The 19,346-nt window shown below is 43.8% G+C and overlaps 1 protein-coding gene across 3 annotated transcripts in view; it reads right to left on the bottom strand.

Moving 5' to 3' along the window:
• The window catches only part of nrg3b (neuregulin 3b), a 422,858-nt gene that overhangs the window by 259,915 nt on the left and 143,597 nt on the right, over positions 1 to 19,346 (bottom strand). The window lies entirely within an intron of this gene.

The raw sequence follows: 19,346 nt of genomic DNA, 5'->3' as shown, positions 1-19,346 counted from the left end.
GCGTGGCAGCCATCATTTCAAAAATGTGGGCTACAATCTGTTATGCCGAGCCCTTCTGATTGTTCCGCGGATAAATAGTCCGTCTCAAGAGTCAAAGTCTTCGGGGTTCCGCCCGGAAAGGTTGTGTCCCACTCGTGAGCCGGTAGAGGGCTCAATGCCACATGGAAGGGGGGGGGGCGGCGGGGGGATTTATAGCCTGGAGAAACCCCCTCATGACTACACCGCCAAGCCCTTGTGATTACGGACTAATCCTCCCCAGCATATCATGTGCGGCACGGCGGCACATCGACATCACAGTCAAAAGAAGAGTCGGACGGAATCCGGGAGGGACTTCCTTCTCCATTCTCGCTTGTCCATCTTATTTTCTTACCTATTTTTTTCGTCCATTTTCCTTTTTTTGTACCCTGTCAGTCTTTTCGCCGCTAGCGCTCTCACACAGTGGAAAGGGGGATCAGCGGGGGATTATCCCCGCCACTGAATATCTGGAGATAGATTTTTGTGTCGTTCCTGTTGATTCGTATGTTTATTTATATATCTATATTTTTTTAATGATGTATTTATTGTTCCATCCCGCCTTCTGCTAATGGGGCAGCTAGCGCCAGTAGGAGTAAAAGTAGTTGATTAAAGTAGTGGTTTTTTCCGCACTATAAGGCGCACCTAATTTTTTTTTTTCAAAAGCTGACCATGCGCCTTATAATACAGTGCGCCTTATATATGGATCAATATTAAGTCGCAAAGTCTTGCAACTAATGAAAGCAGCCGCCGACTCTATTTTCCCCCGAACGCAAAGTAGTCCGCGGTGTATGCTGGGATTTATATACCGGCGTTTCATTGGCTAACCAATGTGTCAATCACTTGAATCGATCACTATTGGCTAAAGTTATTCGGAGGTAAAGGGGGCGGATCCTTTTTATCATTTACAGGCTGGCATAGGCTAAAGGGGCAAAACAAAGCCTGCAATTGGCCGAAAAAGATGAATGTGAATAGCATGTTGGATTGACGGCATAGAGAGTATTTGTAAATATTTTACTCTCCTGGATTTACTACACTCACGGATATAAGAGGACCATGGTTGCACATTTTTATCGAACGCAACGACTTCGGTGAGCTACTCCGGCTATATATTTTCCCAGTATCTTGTTTCAGAGTGATCTTGATGTTTCTGTGATGAGTCTATTTTTAAATTAAACTCAATTCCAAGTGTTTATTGTCACATGCACAGTAAAGTTGCGAGCGAAAAAGAAAATAGAAACTAAGGAATGGTTGGCATTTCTTGAATCCCAAGAATTTAACCTTCCGAATGATATTCGGAACGATGCATTTGAGTGACATCGTACGGACGCCGCATCCGCACGTGTTCTCGACACGTATTTGCTACTTTTCAAGCTTTGGGAATGTTAAGGGGGTAATAAATTGGACTGAACTATCGGACTGTTTTGTCCACGTTCCCATTGTAACGCCTTATAATCCGGTGCGCCTTATGTATGGAAGATATAGGACCAAAAACTATTTTTGGGGGGTGCGCCCTATAACCCGGTGCGCCCTATAGTGCGGAAAATACGGTAGTTGGTAAAAAGAGGCTCTTCCTTTTCTGTTTTCATAGTCGCTATTGCCGAGAGACATTTTCCATCTGTTTAATCCGTTACCAAGAATTCCCCTGCAGCCGTTCAATATGGTCACATGACAAGGTTGCTTCTTTTGATTGGTTAAACAGGGTAGAGCCAGGCGGAGTTCCTTAGCGGAGACAGACATACTTACGAAGTAAAAGTATAGGGATTTGAAAATACTCCGAGAAGTACAAAAATTCCCAAAAGGTACTCAGGTAAATGTAAATTTCTCGATCTGTTTCATCAAAACAAAAAAGATCCCGCAGTATTTCAATAGGGTCACGTGACAAGGTTGCTACATTTGATTGGTTAAACAGGGTAGAGCCAGGTGGAGTTCCTTAGCGGAGCCAGACAGACAAACGTGTACTTACGTAGAGGGGATTTATTAGGTAATGAAGTAACTTAATATATATATATTTTTTTACAGATATTATCAGTTTCAAGCCAAAACAGGGAGGACTTTTCAAGGACTTTTCAAGGACTTTTCAATCCTTAAAAAATACATAAAAAATTGACTTGAAAAGCGCTATAGAAATGCAGACCATTTAGCATCTTGATTATCCTCAAAACGTTTGGAGGCTGACTCCCTATTGGTGTGTGAGAGTGTGTGTGTGTGTGTGCGAATGGGTAAGTAAGCACATTGTAAAGTGCTTTGGGAGGTCTTCAGTGACTTGAAAAGCGCTATATAAATGCAGACCATTTACCATTCAGCATCTTGATTATCCTCAAAACGTTTGGAGGCTGACTCCCTATTGGTGTGTGAGTGTGTGTGTGTGTGTGAATGGGTAAGTGTGATGCACATTGTAAGGCGCTTCGGGAGGTCTTCATTGACTTGAAAAGCGCTATATAAATGCAGACCATTTACCATTCAGCATCTTGATTATCCTCAAAACGTTTGGAGGCTGACTCCCTATTGGTGTGTGTGTGTGTGTGTGTGTGTGTGTGTGTGTGTGTGTGTGTGTGTGTGTGTGTGTGTGTGTGTGTGTGTGTGTGCGAATGGGTAAGTAGGCACATTGTAAAGTGCTTTGGGAGGTCTTCGGTGACTTGAAAAGCGCTATAGAAATGCAGACCATTTATCATTCAGCATCTTGATTATCCTCAAAACGTTGGGAGGCTGACTCCCTATTGGTGTGTGAGTGTGTGTGTGACTGGGCATTGTGTGAAGCACACTGTAAAGTGCTTTAGGAAGTCTTAATTGACTTGAAAAACGCTATATAAATGCAGACCATTTATCATTCAGCATCTTGATTATCCTCAAAACGTTTGGAGGCTGACTCCCTATTGGTGTGTGAGTGTGTGTGAATGGGTAAATGTGAAGCACATTGTAAAGCGCTTTTGGAGGTCTTCATTGACTTGAAAAGCGCTATGAAAATGCAGACCATTTACCATTCAGCATCTTGATTATCCTCAAAACGAAAACGTGAAAATAGAAGCATTTTTATGGATTTCAAGCACCTTACATTTGCATCAAGGGGGATAATGGTTACAGAATCCAGACGACAAGCAATTTTTGCAGGGCTTTGCTGCACATTTCTACTTTTCCTACCTCGCACTACTGAGTCACTCACTGTACACCAACACATCTGCCTGGAGGAAGAATTCTTATCACTGTTCTTCTCATTCAACAAGATGTCCACCTTCATCATCCCTTCGCTTTGTCATGTCCGCCCGTTCCATACCGAAGTCGCCCGGAGATTTAGAATATATAAAGGCCGAGGAAAAACTGCAGGCTGAGATCAGGAGGAGGACAGTAGTCCCTCGGTTATTGCTGTTATTGGGGACCAGAACCCTACCTAAAAATCTGGGTGGTGAAGGATTTTATACATTTGACTGTAAAGGATTTTATACGATTGAATACAAGTTACATTTATAGAATAGAATAGAATAAAATATACCTTTATTGTCATTGTTACAACATGGGTAGAATATATTGTGACAACGCAATTGGACATGGCACTCCAGGTCCACATTTTACAGTGAGGACAAAGAAAACAAAGAGATGAAGGTACAAAGAAGATGTTTGTACTGTCCTTGTTGCTTAGGCTTTTTTTTTCCTCCAAAGGGGGTGTATGAGGGGGTGAGGGACTGACAGAGATCCATTTAGCATTTAGCATCTTGATTATCCTCAAAACGTTTGGAGGCTGACTCCCTATTGGTGTGTGAGTGTGTGTGTAATTGGGCATTGTGTGAAGCATATTGTAAAGCGCTTTTGGTGGTCTTCATTGACTTGAAAAGCGCTATAAAAATGCAGACCGTTTAGCATTTAGCATCTTGATTATTCTCAAAACGTTTGGAGGCTGACTCCCTATTGGTGTGTGAGTGTTTGTGAATGGGTAAATATGAAGCACATTGTAAAGCACTTTGGGAGGTCTTCATTGACTTGAAAAGCGCTATATAAATGCAGACCATTTACCATTTAGCATCTTGATTATCCTCAAAACGGTTGGAGGTTGACTCCCTATCGGTGTGTGAGTGTGTGTGTGAATTGGTAAAGCGCTTTGGAGGTCTTCATTGACTTGAAAAGCGCTATGAAAATGCAGACCATTTACATTTACTCGTAGGGTCCCCGTCTGTAGCCCGCAGCTAAATTGAGTTGGACACCCCTGCACCAGCCTATCACAGCCTTTCCTAACTTGCCCTCTGATCGCATTTGCTGTGTGCTGCCTGCTCAGTAATTCTCACCATCTTTTTCTTTCCACGCAAACAAAACATTCGTGTTTCATTTGGCCTGGCATGCATCAAAACAGACGCTTAAGTCCCATCAGGGCGGCCCCCGCGGAGGAATTCTGACTTTATTCATTCGGACTCCACGTCAAAACAAACATCAATCGGACAATCCTAGATTTTGAAAAAAGACATTTTGAAATCCAGAGAAGTGGCAGTAAACGCTTGTCGTGTTTGTCGGCCATCAAAACTCTGACAGGCGTCGCTCTGCCCCCTCGGAAATTGCTATTAAACTTCAGCCAATCGCGAGTGACGCCCGACTTTGTATTTGTCTTCTTTTTAATCTCGGGAAGACAGACATTCGCCCGCTGCTGCCGCTTTCTTGTCCTTTATTTGCTCCCTCCATCTTAAAAGTTGGAAAGCGGGAACGAAAGACTCATCTCATCTCATTAGCTGCACCGCTTATCCTCAGTAGGGTCGCGGGGGTGCCGGAGCCCATCCTAGCAATCATTGGGCAGTGGGCAGGGGACACCCTGAACTGGTTGCCAGCCAATCGCAGGGCACACAGGGACAGAAAACTCGCTCATTCACACCTAGGGACAATTTGGACCGGCCAATCCACCTGACTCTCATCTCATTAGCTGCACCGTTTATCCTCAGTAGGGTCGCGGGGGTGCCGGAGCCCATCCTAGCAATCATCGGGCAGTGGGCAGGGGACACCCTGAACTGGTTGCCAGCCAATCGCAGGGCACACGGGGACAGACAAGTCGCTTGCTCATTCACACCTAGGGACAATTTGGACCGGCCAATCCACCTGAAATGCATGTCTTTGGAATGTGGGAGGAAACCGGAGTGCCCGGAGGAAACCCACGCAAACACGGGGAGAACATACAAACTCCGCACAGCAAAGTCCGGTAGCTGGATTCGAACCCATACAGGAGGTTCCCAAGACCTTAGAACTGTGCCGCACACGCGCTAACCACTGCGCCACCGCGCTGCCCAATAATAATAATAATAATAACAATAATTGATTCAAAAACAAAATATCCCGATTTCCTATTTCTGAAATTTAACATGGATGACAGACGGGAGCAAAAACGGGACAGGTGGGAGTCGGGATCGAAAAAGGCTTGCCTGGTATACACTGAGTTTCGCAGACGGACTGACAACACGGGACAGATGGGAGTATTTATCATCTTGATTAACCTCAAAACGTTTGGAGGCTGACTCCCTATCGGTGGGTGAGTGTGTTTGTGAATGGGTTAGTGTGAAGCACATTGTAAAGCGCTTTGGGAGCTATTCATTGACTTGAAAATCGCTATTGAAATGCAGTTCATTTACCATTTAGCATCTTGATTATCCTCAAAACGTTTGGAGGCTGACTCCCTATTGGTGTGTGAGTGTGTGTGTGAATGGGTTAGTGTGAAGCACATTGTAAAGCGCTTTGGGAGGTCTTCATTGACTTGAAAAGCGCTATAGAAATGCAGTTCATTTCCCATTTAGCATCTTGATTATCCTCAAAACGTTTGGAGGCTGACTCCCTATTGGTTTGTGAGTGTGTGTGTGTGAAGCATATTGTAAAGCGCTTTTGGACGTCTTCATTGACTTGAAAAGCGCTAATAATAATAATAATAGTAATAATAATCTCGTCGAAAAAAAAATCTCCAGATTTCCCATTTCTGAAATTTAACATGTCGAAAAAGGCTTGTCTAGTACAGTATAGACTGAGGTTCGCAGACGGACTGACAACAGGGAACAGATGGGAGTATTTATGATTTCAAACACACATATTTTTTTTTATAAATTTGTGCCAAGCGTGGTAGCCATCATTTTAAATTGGAATGTGGGAGGAAACCGGAGTGCCCGGAGGAAACCCACGCAAGCACGGGGAGAACATACAAACTCCGCACAGGAAGTCCGGTAGCTGGATTTGAACCCACACAGGAGGTTCCCGAGAACTTAGAACTGTGCCGCACAGTCAAGTCAAGTTACATTTACTCGTCACAGGATGTCTCAAAAGGACTGCACAGGATTACAATGACACCATCCCCTGATCTAAAACCAACATGCGGGCAAGGGAAAACCTAAAACCTCAACATGAGGCAAAAGAAACCATGAGAAGGGGCCTCACAAGTGGTAACCCCCCTTCCAGGATGACCGGGGTGCAATATAATCGGAGTCCTATCAATTTTTAACTGAAATAAGGTCCTAAAAGAAGCCAACAACCCCCCAAAAATCCATTATCGCTAATCTGTGTGGGCTGCAGCCCGTTTCCATGGCGACCAAAGTACATCGAGTTAATTGCGTGAGTTAATTGCGTTTGTCGATGCTTCAGTGCCATAGAGTGAAATTTCCTCCGGGATCGATAAAGTATCCGCCTCGTCGAACTCAACCTAAATCACAAAGGGATTTTTGTGCATACGTTGGATTTCCCTCATCAACAGTATTGAAAATTGAGAATAGTGCCCCTCCCCCAAGAACTTTTTGTCCTGTTGCCAAATTTCAGACTTCAAAAAATAAAAGAAAATAATTTTTTTCATGAAACTGTGGAGAGAAACTCAATTATTTCCACATTTTGGTCAAGAATCAAAACAGGATCAGGACCCAAATGCGTGACGTTTCTCACATAAGCCTTTTATTTGCAGGCTGGCGTGGAATGATAGGAAGCCAGAGGCAGACGAGATCGATACCAATTGCCCGAGCTTATATCGCACAGGAAAGGACAGACAGGATGGACAATGAAAGAGGATATCGAAAAAAAAACAGGACAAACTATACAGGAACGGAAACTGGAGAAGAAAACATAAACGGGAACAATACCGGACAACAAATACCAACAGGAAACAGGACGGAGTCAGAACCCACGTCTTGTGGAGCAGAGGTGCGTTGACGGACTGACAAAGGAAGAGTGAGAGCACTGAGCTTAAATAGAAGGAAAGCCTATCCGTCAATGAGCCACAGCTGGCGCCACAGGGGCGGGGCCAGTTGGGCGCCACGGCAACCGTGACATTCAAACAATAGAATAAGCGAGGTAGGGCTTTAAGTAACTACACAGTTTAAGCCCGGTGTAAACATATGTTGGCCTGGAGAGGGATGGGCGTCACCAGGCTGTACTTGCCCAAGACACACCACAGGAAATGGTGCCCCTATGACCAGTGTGGTTAAGGGATACGATCAACCAATATTTTGTGTTACTGATTCCTGGAATAGATGCCACGTAGATTACCTTTAACGATATCAGGACTACCTGATGTGCATGGAGACCCCATTGGTGATAATGGATATCAGGCAAGTTAAAAAAAGTAACTAAATATCGGAGAGATGGGGTCGATACTGGACATGACGGGATGAGATAATGAAACAGGATATCGAAATTAAACAGGATAAACTAGACGGGAACAAAAACTGGAGAGAATAACAGACAGGACAAAAATAGACGGGAACGAAACTGTAAACCAATATTAAACAGGAAAAAATAAACGGGAACAATACCGGACAGGAAATACCAACAGGAAACAGGACCGAGTCAAAGCCCACGTCTTGCGGGGCAGAGGTTCGTTGACTGTCTAACAAAGGAAGAGTGAGAGCACTGAGCTTAAATAGACGGAAAGCCAATCCGCAGCTGGCGCCACACGGGCGGGGCCAATTGGGCACCATGGCAACCGAGACAATTTTATATTGAATTTTCAACAAAAAACAGAAAATAATATTAGATACTGCCCCCTTTTCTTTCAGCTCCTTTGACTGACTTCAGAAGTTCCCTGGTGACTTCTGAATGATCCAATGTCAACCTAAATGATTATTAATGACAGAGTGCACATGTATTTCAACCCGAACACGAGAAAAAAAAAATCAGAGACGCAACCAAGAGGCACATGATCACAATGGGTGACCTGCAAGTGAGCTGGGACAATCTGTGCATAAGATAACCAATAGTCATACTCTACATGAGTCTGCCGTGTATGTGAGAGCTGAAATAATAAAGTTGTTTCCGAAAGAATACCATACAAAGGCCTGTTCTGGTCAATTCGACCAAAATTTAAAAGAGGAAGAGAGCGTGAGAAACAAAAGATAAAAAGTGGTGAGGGAAGGGGAAAAGAAAGGGAGAGGAAGAAAGAAATCCAAAGAGAAATAGAAAAACAGAAGGAGAGAAAAGAGAAAAGAAAGCACGAAGGGTATGAAGAGAGAAAGAGAAAAGAGAAAAAAGGAAAAAAAGGAAGTTACAGCAAAATAAGTTAAAAAGACACAGAGAGAGAAAGAGACAGAGAGTGGGAGAAAAGGGGTGGAAAAGAAGGAAAGAGAGAGAGAGAGAGAGAGAGAGAGAGAGAGAGAGAGAGAGAGAGAGAGAGAGAGAGAGAGAGAGAGAGAGAGAGAGAGAGAGAGAGAGAGAGAGAGAGAGAAGAGAAATACAAGTACAGTGTCTTTGTTCAAGGCACCTGGCTTTGGCAACATCAAGTGGACCTATTTCAACCTGCGGCTTGTTTTTCCCTTGCACTTCTCTGAGTGTTGTCCCGCGAGCCGTATTCAATCCCTTAGCGGGCCTGATCCTGGCCGCGGGCCGCCTCTTTGACACCCGTGGGCTAAATCCTGGTTCCCGCATATTAGCTAACAGACTACTTCTTACTCCAAACTGGATAATCTGAAACGTGTAAAGTCTAACAAGAGAAAACCGAAACAAAAGTGAATATTGAGCTGGGGCCGGCTACTTCCTGTTTCAGGGATAACGAGGTTAGCTAGAGACTGCTGGGACGCGCAATCGCATTTCTCGAAATAGAATCTGCACTTTTATTCAAATTCACAGGAAAATAATGAGTTCCTGCTTGGCTCTAAGCTCTAAGCCATTGACTGTGTTTGCTGTACGGCCAACCCCAAAAACAAGCAATCGATACCACAACTCTCGTTTTTGGCGCAGGTAACAAGGCGATTTCTCTTCCTTTGGCTGGGGGGAAATAGAATTTAATAGAATATACCTAGAATAGAATATACCTTTATTGTCATTGTTACAAAATGGGTTAACAAAATTGGGCATGACACTCCAGTTTCACACATTCACAGTGAGGTAAAGAAACCAAGAAGATAAGAAACAGAGAAGAAGATAAGGTTATGAAACAAGGTTATAAAAATGATTGGAAACAGGGGGGCTATCGCTAGTGGTTGGACTCATGAGTTACAAAGGAATGTGATTACTTTTCTGATAACGAGTACTGTGATTATTAATGCTGTTACTAGATGGAGTGGGTGTGGCTTATACACTGGGTGTCACGACCGGTACAAGCAGGGGACCCAAATGCAAAACGTTTCACACAATGCTTTGGGATCGATAAAGGAAACAGAATCAGGATACGGGTAGCCAGGGTTGGGTAGGGTTACTTTAACTTGATTACTTTCAATTACTTTTGGATTACTAAATGACTAAATTTTGTGCAGGTTTGGGGAGTAACGGTATACACGGAACGGCAAAAATGATGTTGGCAAGCTGTTTGGATTTATTTTCATTTTGTTTCTGTCGCATTTGATGTTCGTTTTGCCGGAGATCAAAGAGATCAAAGCCAGGAGAGAAAGCTTACCACGTGTTGTGAGTCATAATTTGATTCCTATTTAGTTTCTTTTGTCTTTTATTAGCATATTTGGTATTGGAGTAGTCCAAAAGTCATTGAAAGTAATCAAGTTAAAGTAACTCTACCCAACCCCGCGGGTAGCCGGGACAGGAGAACGGAGCTTGGATCAGGGATCGATACAGGAAACAGAATCAGGATATGGGTAGCCGGGACAGGAGAGCCAAGCTTGGATTGGGGATCGATACAAGAATTGGATACAGGATACAGGACAGGTCGGGAACAGAACGGGAGCCAGAGTCAAAAATGCTTGCCTTGCAAGTGCGAAGGTTGGTTGACGGACTGACCATGAGCAAATAAGAATACTGGAACGAATCAGGCAGAGAGCAGCAGCTGGCATCAAACGAGAGGGCAATCGTGACACAGCGTTTCTACAGCTTCAGGCAGGCTAAATTCTGACTTTTTAATGCTTTTTGAAACTCAGAACTAAGAACAAAAAAAACACAATTGATACAAACAAAATAAAGAAAAATATTTCTTGCTCACATGAGCTTTTAGCAAAAACGCTGGTCGGAGAATTGAAATGAGCTGCATTTCTATAGCGCTTTTCAAGTCAATGACTTCCCAAAGCGCTTTACAACGTGCTCCACATTTCCCAATAGCGGCCTTGTATTGCAGCCATGTAAGACGCTAACCTGCTTATTAGGGGTATTAGGGGTTCAGTGTCTTACCCAAGGACACTTTGACATGTAACACGGACGAGCCGGGATTCGAACTGGGATCCCTTGATCCCAAGACGAGCGCTCTACCTCCTGAGCTACTGCCGCCACTCATTAAATGTAGACTTTCCGGGCATGGTCCGAAGTTGCTATGTGTATTGTGGGTAGAACTAAGACATAGGTCTGACTGAAAGCACATCACCGTTTTGATACTTCTAACATTGTGATCACGCCAATTGACAATTGATACATATTACTAAAACTGGGTTCAAATTAATATACAACCAATTAATAACAATTTTAAGATAAGTGGAGGACAATGGATTGATGGAATTTTGTTTCTGTTATTTTATTTGTATATAGTATCTTAGCTAAACATCACGCTTAGAGAAAATATGAAAATGTCTCGGACAGTAGCCGGAAATAGAGAAGGAGATCATGGATTGGATTTCAAGCTCCCGTACGAACCCAGTAATTGTCATGGTTGCAGTGGCGCCCAATTGGCCCCACCCGTGTGTGTCACAGTTGCTGTGGTGCCAAATTGGCCCCGTCCGTCTGTGTCACGGTTGCCATAGTGCCCAATTGGCCCCGCCCGTGTGGTGCCGGCTGCGGCTGGTTGAGAGATTGATTCTGTGTGTGTCACAGTTGCCATGGTGACAAATTGGCCCTGTTTGTCTGTGTCACGGTTGCCATAGTGCCCAATTGGCCCTGCCCGTGTGGTGCCAGCTGCGGCGAGTTGAGAGATTGACTTCCTGTTTATATAAAGCTCAGCGCTCTCTTGCTTCTGGTTCAGCCCGTCAAACAAACTTGGACGTGGGTTCTGACTCGGTCCTGTTTTCCTGTGATATCTCCAGTCCGGTATTGTTCTCGTTTATTGTTGTCCTGTTTAATCCCGGGTTCCAGTTTTATTTCCGTCTGTTTTTGTCCTGTTTATTATTTTCTCCATTTTTGTTCCCCTCTAGTTTCTCCTGTTCATTTTCGATGTCCTGATCCGTTATCTCCACACTCTCACTCACTGTTTGTCAGTCCGTCAACGAACCTCTGCGACGCAAGACGTGGGTTTTGACTCTGTCCAGTTTCCTGACTGTGTTTCCTGCCCGGTACCGTTCCCATCTATTTTTGTCCTGTTTATTATCGATCTCCAGTTTCGTTCCAGCATAGTTTGTCCTGTTTAACTTTAATATCCTGTTTTGATATCAATCCTGTCTGTCCCGTCCTGTCCGATATCGACCCCATCCGTCCGATATCAACTCGGGCAATTGGTATCGATCTCGTCGGCCTCTGGCTTCCTGTCTTTCCATGCCGGACCGGCTACCTAACGTGCATGACTCCCCATTTCCTGTAAAATAAAGGCTTGTGTGAGAACGTCACGCGATTGGGTTCTGTTTCTGTTCTGGTTCTGACAGTAATCCTATTTTTTGTTTTTCCGTTTTGCATTCGAAACTGACATCGTCTGTAATGCCTGGGCGACAAAATGAGCGAGATGGAGGGAAAAGCGGTCCCCTTACAGTTTTTTTTGCCCTCCTCGGGCACAACAACAGATGTTGTAATCCCAGCTGTACGGAGTCGGCATGTCGGAGCTCCGACCCGGGCTTTAATGTTATTTTCCCGTTATTTGCTCCCGTTGTTGTGCGGTCAGGGATTCGGGGCAGATGCTCCGCTGTCCACGTGCACTCCTAAGTCATCTCTGGGATTACGTGGCCGTTTCGCTCGAAAGTTTCTTCAAATTCGGTCAGCAAAAAAACACGTTGGGGACAATGTTCCCTGTCATTTTCCTTACTAAGTCGGTGAGCGGCGCTTGAAACAACAGTGAGCAACGGGAATCCCAAGTGTGGCAACTAAATCGTTATCAAACATGACCAAAATGTGTCCCCTTTTGTCAGTCCGTCTGCGAACCTCAGTTAACAATAGGCAAGCCTTTTTCGACCCTGAGTCCCTTTTTTTGCCTTCGACTCGTTTTTGATCCTGACCACGTCTTCTCTTCCGTCCCGGCTTTCGACCTCTTTTTGTCCCGGACTACGTCTTCTCTCCTATATTGGCTTACGACTCGCTTCCAACTACGTTTTTGCTCTCCTGTCCCGGCTACCGACACGTTTTTTCCGTCCCCGACACCGCCATCGCTCACCACGGGAGATCCACTTCCACGGTCGGAGCACAACCTGAGTACCAGAGCGACTTGCTTCCCGCATCCAGCGATGCCTAGTCTAGTGCGCACGGCCAAACCGGCTAAACTGTAAAACTGTAGTGACTTAAGTATTTTTACTCCAAGACCCGGAGTACTTACCTCGAAGTCCACCTACAGGAGTATTTTCTTTCCGAAGGCTGCCAAAAAAGGGGTCGATATAAACGCGATTTTGTTATCTATCGGGCGAGATATGTTTGTATGCGGCGCATGTCTCATCAGCTCAGCTACAGCACAAACCTGTTTGGACTACCGAGCACACGAATCGGCCCGTAAGGTTTTTTAGAAACAATCACACCGTCACTCTTTGAACCCAGTCCTGTCAATCCCCTTTTGTCAGTCTGTCTGCAAACCTATTTTTATACAAGGCAAGCCTTTTTCGACCCTGACTCCCGCCTGTCCCGTTTTTGATCCCGTTTGTCTCTGGCTACGACTTATTTTGATCAGACTACGTCTACTCTCCCGTTCTCGCTTAGGACTCGTTTCCGACCGCGACCGCGCTTTGCTCTCCAGTCCCGGCTACCGACCAGTTTTTCCATCCCTGACACCGACATCGCTCGCTACAGAAGATCAACTTCCGTGTTCGGATCACAGTCCGAGTGCGAAAGCGACTTGCTTCCCACATCCAGCGAACACCAGATCGTGGGCGCAGCCCTTCCTCTTTCTTTCAATAAAACTTGTGGTAAACGTTATGCAATTGGGTCCGGTTTCCGTTCTTTAAGCACATTTTTGTCGGACTACAAGCTCACCTTGGTTTTCTCCAATTTGTTTTCAGGGTTACATTGGTCATTTATCTTATACAGGTTTTCTTAATTTCATGCTTATGTTTTTGAGTTTTTCCTTGCCCTCATGTAGGTTGCAGATCAGGGGATGCTGTCATAATAGTCTGTAGTTTGCAATAGTCTGTGCAGCTCTTTGAGACTCCTTGTGGTTAAGGGCCAAAACAATTAACAGGACTTGACTTGACTTGAGGTTTTTGAGTTTTTCCTTGCCCTCATGTCGGTTTTAGATCAGGGGATGCTGTCACAGTAGTCTGTAGTTTTTAATAGTCTGTGCAGCCCTTTGAGACTCCTTGTGCCAAAACAATTAACAGGACTTTACTTGAGGTTTTTGAGTTTTTCCTTGCCCTCATGTAAGTTTTAGATCGGGGGATGGTGTCATAATAGTAGTTTGCAATAGTCTGTGGTTTGTGTAGAACTTTGGGACTCTTTGTGATAAAGGGCATCACAAATAAACATGACTTGACTTGAGGTTTTTGAGTTTTTCCTTGCCCTTATGTAGGTTTTAATTCGGGGGATGGTGTCATAATAGTAGTTTGCAATAGTCTGTGGTCTGTGCAGATCTTTGAGACTCTTTGTGATTAAGGGCATCACAAATAAACCGGACTTGACTTGAGGTTTTTGAGTTTTTCCTTGCCCTCATGTAGGTTTTAGATCAGGGGATGGTGTCATAATAGTCTGTAGTTTGCAAAAATCTGCGGTCTGTGCAGCCCTTTGAGACCATCCCTTCACAAGGTTTCTTCATTTTCCTCATGTTGATGTTTTTGAGTTTTTCCTTGCCCTCATGTAGGTTGCAGATCAGGGGATGCTGTCATAATAGTAGTTTTCAATAGTCTGTGCTCTGTGCAGATCTTTGAGACTCTTTGTGATTAAGGGCGTCACAAATAAACATAACTTGACTTTAGGTTTTTGAGTTTTTCCTTGCCCTCATGTAGGTTTTAGATCGGGGGATGGTGTCATAATAGTAGTTTTCAATAGTCTGTGGTCTGTGCAGATCTTTGAGACTCTTTGTGATAAAGGGCGTCTCAAATAAACATGACTTGACTTGAGGTATTTGGTTTTTCCCTGCCCTCATGTAGGTTTTAGATCAGGGGATGATGTCATAATAGTAGTTTGCAATAGTCTGTGGTTTGTGTAGATCTTTGAGACTCTTTGTGATAAAGGGCATCACAAATGAACATGACTTGAGGTTTTTGAGTTTTTCCTTGCCCTCATGTAGGTTTTAGATCAGGGGATAAGGTCAAAGTAGTCTGTCGTCTGCAACAGTCCGTGGTCTGTGCAGATCTTTGAGACTCTTTGTGATTAAGGGCCAAACAAATAACCATGACTTCACTTTGTTTCGGAGGCATATTTGGTATTGGAGTAATCCAAATGTATTGGAAAGTAATCGAGTTACATTACTCCAATATAATGGCATTATGATTATGTTACTGATGACATTTTTCAACAGTATTGGGTCACTTTAATACAGTAACCTTCCTGAAACAATATAACCGTCAGAAAGACGTTTTCTAGATGGTCTTTGATGGCTTTGAAGCCGATAATCCATCTACCTTTTACTCATTGAGCCTTGGAGCGAACGCTCGGCTGCTTTGGAGAGTTCTCCCCCCTGATTAGAAGGCTCCACTTTAATTTCGCAGTTTGATTTAAAGTGAGGCTATTACCTTTTTTATCAGAGGTCGGCGACCAAGCAGAGCTAATTGAGGATTAGTTACTATTTTACAGGCATCGACGGACGAGAGGGACATTTACCGTATTTTCCAGGCTTTAAGTCGCTCCTGATTATCCAAAAATCAAATGTTTAAGAAGGAAAACGCATGTATAAGTCACACTGTCAGGGCCAGAACAGAAACAGGACCCAGTCGCGTAAGGTTTCTCACAAGGTGGCGAGCGATGGCGGTGTCGGGAACGGGAAAAAACGGGTCAGTAGCCGGGATAGGAGAGCAAAAAACGTGGTCGGGATCGGAAACAAGTCGAAAGCCAGGAGAGGAGAGGTGGTCAAGATCAAAAGAACGGGTCGAAGCTGGGAAACAGACAGGAGCCAAAACAGGAGTGAATCAGGGTCGAAAAGCTTGCCTAGAGTAAACTGAGGTTCGCAGATGGACTGACAATAGGTGACAGAAACACGTGGGTTTAAATAGGGACAGGGAGCCAATCGGAGTCCGAGGCATTTGGCGGCAAAGGAGCGGGCACAGGTGAGTCAGTAAGCATGACACTTAAGTAATAGCGGCAGGGAGACAAGTTTTATATGTTATATTTGTTGAACGGAAAAAACAGGTCAGTAGCCGGGATAGAATAGCAAAAAACATGGTCGGGATCGGAAACAAGTCGAAAGCCAGGAGAGGAGAGGTGGTCAAGATCAAAAGAACGGGTCGAAGCTGGGAAACAGACAGGAGCCAAAATAGGACTGAGTCAGGGTCGAAAAGCTTGCCTAGCGTAAACTGAGGTTCGCAGATGGACTGACAACAGGTGACAGAAAGACGGGGGTTTAAATAGGGGAAGGGAGCCAATCGGAGTCCGAGGCAGTTGGCGCCAAAGGAGTGGGCACAGGTGAGTCAGTAATCATGACACTTAAGTAATAGCGGCAGGGAGACAAGTTTTAAATGTTATATTTGTTGAACGGGAAAAAAGGGGTCAGTACCCGGGATAGGAGAGCAAAAAACGTGGTCGGGATCGGAAACAAGTCGAAAGCCAGGAGAGGAGAGGTGGTCAAGATCAAAAGAACGGGTCGAAGCTGGGAAACAGACAGGAGCCAAAACAGGAGTGAGTCAGGGTCGAAAAGCTTGCCTAGAGTAAACTGAGGTTCGCAGATGGACTGACAACAGGGGACAGAATCACTTCAAGTGTGTTTAGCCACTCTTCAAACAAAGTTTTTCATCCGTTTCCTGAAATAATCATGTACAACAACATATGGTGCTCCAAAAGTTTTGAAAAGACTTAACTCGGTTCTTTAATTTCACTGGTCCGTAAATTGTTTGTTAGAATAATTTACTTACCACCCAAATTTGAAATCATCCTGTTATTTTCTGTGCCATTTTTGTTCAGCTCTTTTCAGTTGTTTTTTATAAATTACTAGGAATGTAGACATTATCAACACAGGCCTTGAGAACCCTATTGAGGTTTAATATGGACTTAACCTGTGAAATAGTAAACCGCTAATTCGTATAATATAAATATGATGTATAATGCAGAGTATTCAACGTTTTCTGTTCATGTGAAGTAAATACAGTGTTTTAAGTCAATCGCATCTGACGGATACCGGTGGAATGTGAGGTTGGGAAGGGACATTAGCTTGGCTTTGCAGATCAAAGGTTGCCGGGGCAACTCCACCACAGGGGGTCCGCCCCTCCCAGGAGACCAGAACAGAGATCTGATACACGTCTCACCTTGCAAGGGAAGTCTGAAATTGGCCAGCCAGAAGGTGAGAGAGCATATCCTAACAAGAAGATCTGGACCACAAACCTGACCGGTTATTATAAATATCATTTTTATTGTTATCGTTGTTATTATCATTGGTGCCGCAGTGATGTTTGGTAACTAGTGTCATTATGACGTTGAGGGATGGGTATTGCCAAGATTAGTGTATAAAATATGTGATTAATGTAATTACCGTATTTTCCGCACTAGAAGGCGCACCTAAAAGTCTTAATTTTTTTCAAAAGCTGACCATGCGCCTTATAATACAGTGCGCCTTATATAGGGCTCAACATTAAATCGCAAGGTCTCGCAACAGCCGCCGACTCGATTTTCCCCCCAACGTGGAGTAGTCCGCGGTGTATGCTGGGATTTATGTACCGGCGTTTCATTGGCTAACCAATGTGTCAATCATCACTTGAATCGATGGCAATTGGCTAAAGTTATTCGGAGCCTCGGGTAGGCTAGAGGGCCGAAACAAACCCTGCAATTGGCTGAAAAAGATGTGTCAATCATCCGTTAAATCGATCGCTATTGGCTGAAGTTATTCGGAGCCTCGGATAGGCTAGAGGGCCGAAACAAACCCTGCAATTGGCTGAAAAAGATGTGTCAATCATCCGTTAAATCGATCGCTATTGGCTGAAGTTATTCGGAGCCTCGGATAGGCTAGAGGGCCAAAACAAACCCTGCAATTGGCCAAAAAAGATGACTGAATAGCAAGCTTGCTAAACTACGCCATAAAGAAACATCTTTCATTAGTCTGTATTTGTAAACATTTTACTCTCCTGGATTTACTACACTCACGGTTTTAAGAAGACCATGATTGCGTATCATTATTGAACGTGAGAACTTAGGTGAGCTATGCGGCTTTATATTTTCCCGGTATCTTGTTTTAGAACGATCTTGATGTTGCTGTGATGAGTTGAGTGAATTCAACTCAATTCCAAGTGTTTATCGTCATATGCACAGTAAAGTTGCGAGCGAAAAAGAAAATAGAAACTAAGGAATGGTTGGCATTTCTTGAATCCCAAGACTTTAACCTTCCGAATGATATTTGAAACGATGCATTTGAGTGACATCGTACGGACACTGTTTCCGTATATGTCTGAGACACGTATTTGCTTCTTTGCAAGCTTTGGGAATGTTAAGGGGGTAATAAGTTGGACTGAACCATCTGACTGTTTTGTCCACGTTCCCATTGTAGCGCCTTATAATCCGGTGCGCCTTATGTATGTCAAATATAGGACCAAAAACTATTTTTGGGGGGTGCGCCCTATAACCCGGTGCGCCCTATAGTGCGGAAAATACGGTAGTATAATTATTGATATGTATTTAATAGGGAAGATAAAGGGGTAGGGAAAATAAGCCTCTGCTTCTGACTACCCCTTTTCAAACATGTTATGTAAAATTGTTTTGTTGTTGACTCATTGTTTTCGTCCTGTTTTTCTTTCAATTTTTCGTTCATATTTAAGATCAACAAAAACCTTGTGCCAGAAAACATCCAACAATGATTCACTCGGAAAGAGCGAAATTATAACCCCAGGGGCTGTCGTGAATTCATAATCCCAAAGGTGAGAACCACCAGGAAAAGTATGTGCGTGTCTGTGTGCGGAGTCAAACTTTGGAACAATTTACAAGACGAGATCAAATAATGTCTAATGATTCACGTGTTCACATATAAATACAAAAAACATTACTGGCAGAATACAGAGATAAGGAAAATGGCGTATGAGTGATACTGGAGATCGAAAACTATAACATTGTTGTTATTGTTACTATTATTATATCATAACTGCAGTGTTCTCGATTGTCCCTGCGTCCTAGGCGCGTCATTTTTGCTGGGGACGCATAGTGTCAAATCCCCGAGACGCAACTTTTTGGACACAAAATTGTCATTATTACCCGATTATGTTTTTTTTTAAAGAAAATTTACCGCACTCCAAACTTTTCGTCAGGCAGATCCGCCATTGTTGTTTTGGTCTCGCGGTTCGAGTTTTCGTCCGCACGCCGATCTCGGCCAACGAGATCTCGTTGCTTCGAGATGACGTCATTGTTGTGGTGCTTGTCGTCGAGGGAAGGTGAAATTCAAAACAGAATTGGTCATTTCTTCAGTGTCAGTAATAAGTCGAAACATAATGCAGAAAGTGATAGGCAATAATTCCGGCATGAAAAAACAGCGGAGAAATTCTTCGGAAGATCGCGGAGGCAAGGAAAACACGCGTGTTGAAGCCAACGATTCCACGAAAGAAAATAAACAAAAGAATACTCCTAGCAAGAAAAGGACTTTTCTTCCAAAATGGACTCAATTATATTCCTGGTGATGCTATGAGGAGGATGATAATGGATTGGACCTTAAGGGGACATTACAACTGTGGCGAGCAGCAAACCGCGAAGAATATATGAACTGAAAAATCTGAAGTGATAAC

This window comes from Urocampus carinirostris, chromosome 19, assembly GCF_059441175.1.
Source record: "Urocampus carinirostris isolate Australia breed hairy pipefish chromosome 19, RoL_Ucar_1.0, whole genome shotgun sequence".
Classification (NCBI taxonomy): domain Eukaryota; kingdom Metazoa; phylum Chordata; class Actinopteri; order Syngnathiformes; family Syngnathidae; genus Urocampus; species Urocampus carinirostris.
This window is presented reverse-complemented; position numbering and strand designations above follow the sequence as displayed.